Raw genomic sequence first — 3,943 nt, forward strand, 5'->3', positions numbered from 1 at the left:
TACAGAAAGACTTTGTTGTCCCTGCTATTCTGTGTCATTAGCCCCAATTCCAAGTCAGTGAAGACTGATTGGTGTAACCCATTCCTTAGCTGCAAGGGAGTCTAGGGAGCTGATATGTGGTTTTTTCCTCTTCTGACATGGCTCTGCCTCTTGCCAGGAATCATGAGACAGGAACTTCTCCCCAAATTAGGAAACTCAGATGCTAGACTACTTTTTTTTTTTTTTTTTTTGGCAGCACTGGGGTTTGATCTCAGGACTTCACACTTGCTAGGCAGTCACTCTATCACTGGAGCCATTCCTCCGGCCCCGATGTTAGACTTCTGAAAAAACTGACAAACTTCTGCCACCTTCTATCTCATCACTCCTTGTATTTTTCAGCTAACAGGAGACTTGGGGTTTTCTCCTCCCATTAATTTTGAAGTTGTCCCCTCAGGGTGGAAAAATCCATACAGTTCCTCCTCTTTGCTCAGATGCCTATTCATTTTCAACATTGAGAAAGCCCAGCCTCCAGGAACTTTCCATGGACTTCTCAGGTTATACTAAGCATCATTTCAAATGTCTGGAGGTTTTCCTGTTGGCTCAGTGTTACTGATTTTTTGTTCGATTCCATTATATCCAGAAAACACGTTCTATACTTTCAATTCTTTTTATTATGGTTAACTTTATTGTGGTTGTCTTATGATCCTGGATATGACCCACTGAGGCAAGCATATTAAGTTTAGTAGTTCTATCAAATCAATGAGAGTGGGGTGTTGAAATCCCGGACAATAATTGTGGATTTGTCTACTTTGCCTTTCAGCTATTGCCAGTTTTTGCATCATAGATTTTTGAAGCTAAGGCATTTGGTGCACATACATTTAATATTGTTGTCTTCTTGGTGGATTGAGTCTCTTATGTGTTTCCTTTTGTCTCTTGTGATTTTCATTCTCCAAAGTCTATTTTATGTTGATATTAATATAACCACTATTGCTTTTTTTAAATCTACATTTGCAAGCCAGGCATAGTGGTACACATCTATAATCCCCACCACTCGGGAGGCGAGGGACAGAAGGATTGTGAGTTCCAAGCTAGTTTGGGCTACAAGAGAGAGTTTGCAGTTAGCCTGCCTATATAGTGAGACCCTGTCTCAAAAACCAAAACCATGCTGGGTGCTGGTGGCTCAGGCCTGTAATCCTAGCTACTCAGGAGGCAGAGATCATGAGGATTATGGTTTGAAGCCAGCCCAGGCAAATAGTTCTGTGAGACCTTATCTCAAAAAAACCCTTCACAAAAATAGGGCTGGTGGATTGACTCAAGGTATAGGCCCTGAGTTCAAGCCCTATTACTTGAAAAAAAAAAAAAAAAGCAAAGACAAAAGCAAAAAATAGAAGATCCATTGTTCTGTATACTTTTACTTTCAGTCTACCTATGTGATTCTATTTGAAGGAGAGAACTAATTGTTGAAACCAACATCTGAATCATGTTGGTGTCACTATTCCTTCATTATCTTTTCTTATTTAGAGTGTGGCTTTCCTGGCCTCAGGTTCAATTGAGTAATTTCCTACTGCATCTTGGACATTTGGGTTATTATGTTAGGTAACTCTTAATCCTATTTAAATCTTCTATTTTAGGAGCCCTGCTTAGGCAGTGTGTAGGCGCTCGCCTTCCTTGTGGGTTTTCATGCCGAGGAAACTCAGAGCTCTGCAGCACTATCTATTCTCATCTGTTTTGCCATCCTGTTGCTGCTGGGGCTGCTGCTCAGTTCCTGCTGGTATCTTCTGATGGGTCAGAAGTTGCTTTCCTGGATTGCATGGTGTCACTGGGCACCTTCTACAGAGGAATGGGCAGACACTGCTATGGTTGGGTCTCTTTTTGCTTCTGGGTGGAGGGCACAGACAAGGGCTTTGCTGCTGCTGCTGCTGCTAATAAATCAGGCCACCTGCTGGTTTCCCAGCAAAGTTAGCATGTGGACTCTAAGGAGGTTCCCTTTCTCCATCCATTGGCCAAAGAAAGTGAACTTTTCTTGGTTTTTATTTGCCTTTTCTGGCTATGCCTGAAGGTGGCTCTAAGGTTACAGACTTCTCCAGAGCCCAGTCTGGGGTATGTGGGAGGTTAAAAAAAAAAAGAAAGAAAGAAAGAAACCCAAGCTCACCACATTGAAGTCAGTCTATCATCTTTGTAGTTTTCAGAGTTCTTTTATCAGTATCTGTTAAATAATGTCCAAGAGGAGGAAGAAAAAGTGATGCTATCACATCTTGTTCTGAAACCACAAGCCTGACTTTTAAGGAAAGCAGTGGTTGGAGGATATATTGAAAGGATGGGGGAAAGTGGAGTAAGAAATGAGTCCGTGTGAACTCCACCACATAAAGAAACGTAGCTTATTGTCTCAAGTATCTGAACAAATAGCAAAAGTGCCATTGGCTAATGTTCACCATATCTGAATGCTGTCTGGGAGTGACAGATGGCTGTCACTTCCTTAAACCCATCTCCTGCAGGAAGTAGAGTAGATGGCCAGGAAAATTGCTCATCATTGGGTCAAGACTGACTGGCAAGCAAGATTAATTTACTGCTAAGTCTGCTTCATTGCTTCATTGATAATGAACCCTGTCCTGAAGGAGCCAAAGGCAGAAGAGTTCTGTGATTGATGAGGAATGTCTGCCACAGGTGCAGGAATGGGCAGCGGTAGTAGGTATGCCACTCATTTAACATCCCTGACCTAGAAAATTCCTCTAGGACCCACGTTCTCTCTGTCTATAGACACAGGTATGGAACTTACCTTTGCTTAAAGTCCCAAGGAGAGAGAAAATGGTACATCTTAGGGGTTTCAATTAGATTTATTAGTGTGGGAATCCAGACTGATGAACTTTTGCAAACATTTCTCCCAGGGCTCAGAGCACATATGCTGCTAGTTGGGACGGGATATTTGTATACATTGCACCAACATATATTTGTAAACAGGTGCATTTTTTAACAACACTTCACTGTTTTGTTTTTTGCAAACAGCAAAAACAAGACTTCCAGATGACCTCTGTCCCTGGAGCCCTATTCTTGCTATTCCAACAAATCCAGTTGCAAACAGCTGTGGACACAGCTTGTCCTGGGGGTAGGGAGGGTACTTTAATGATAATTAAGCAAGCACATTTTAACACCTTGCCTTGTAAAACATGTAAAGAGAATTACTACCATTCTTCTGAGAATTGTGTAAAAAATATGGAGTAAGCTGCAGAAAATGCCTGTTGGGTTGTATGAAATGCAGGGGGAAAGAAAACATTGGCTCTTCAGAAGTTAAATTCTCTGAGCAGCTAATCTGTATCCAATCCCTGGGTGATTGAAATCATTTTTGCTCAGAGACAACCCATTTGGCCCACACTCTGAGTCGATATAATTTTATTTTGACAGAATTGATCTATCATGGCTTAGACATAGTTTTGACAGGGGTAGCTATCTGGTTCCCTATACCAGCACAATGGGAACCCCAAAAATCTGAAGGTAGGGGCAGGCTAGAACCAAGGCAACTGTTAATAAGGCGGACAACTGATAGAATGGGACAAATCAAAGCAGGGACTCAGTGTGAGTGTGAGCATTCCGAAAGGGGACAACAGCCTTCCCTTCCTCACAAGTCCCTGAAGGTACTGCTGCACTGTGGAATAGAACAGTAATTCATGTGGGTGGCTAAGCGTGCATCCATCTTCCAGAAAAACTTCATGTGTGCTCACCATTTAAAAGGTAAGGGACTACTTTTCCTACAACCAGGCAAGCACTATCAAAAAACATTCAAATCAACACTGTAGTGCTGGAAGACAGGGAAACGTCAAGTGCATGGGGAATTCCCTTGGATAAAGCGACTTAGCTTCCCACCAAGCTGGCTAAAGGAAGTGTTGTTTATAAAGCTTACCCATCACTGCCCATCGGTACTGTATAAATCCCACAACATCCCCCCCAAAAGACAGTGTGGAAACTTAAC

The sequence above is a fragment of the Castor canadensis genome, chromosome 11 (genome assembly GCF_047511655.1).
Source record: "Castor canadensis chromosome 11, mCasCan1.hap1v2, whole genome shotgun sequence".
NCBI lineage: Eukaryota > Metazoa > Chordata > Mammalia > Rodentia > Castoridae > Castor > Castor canadensis.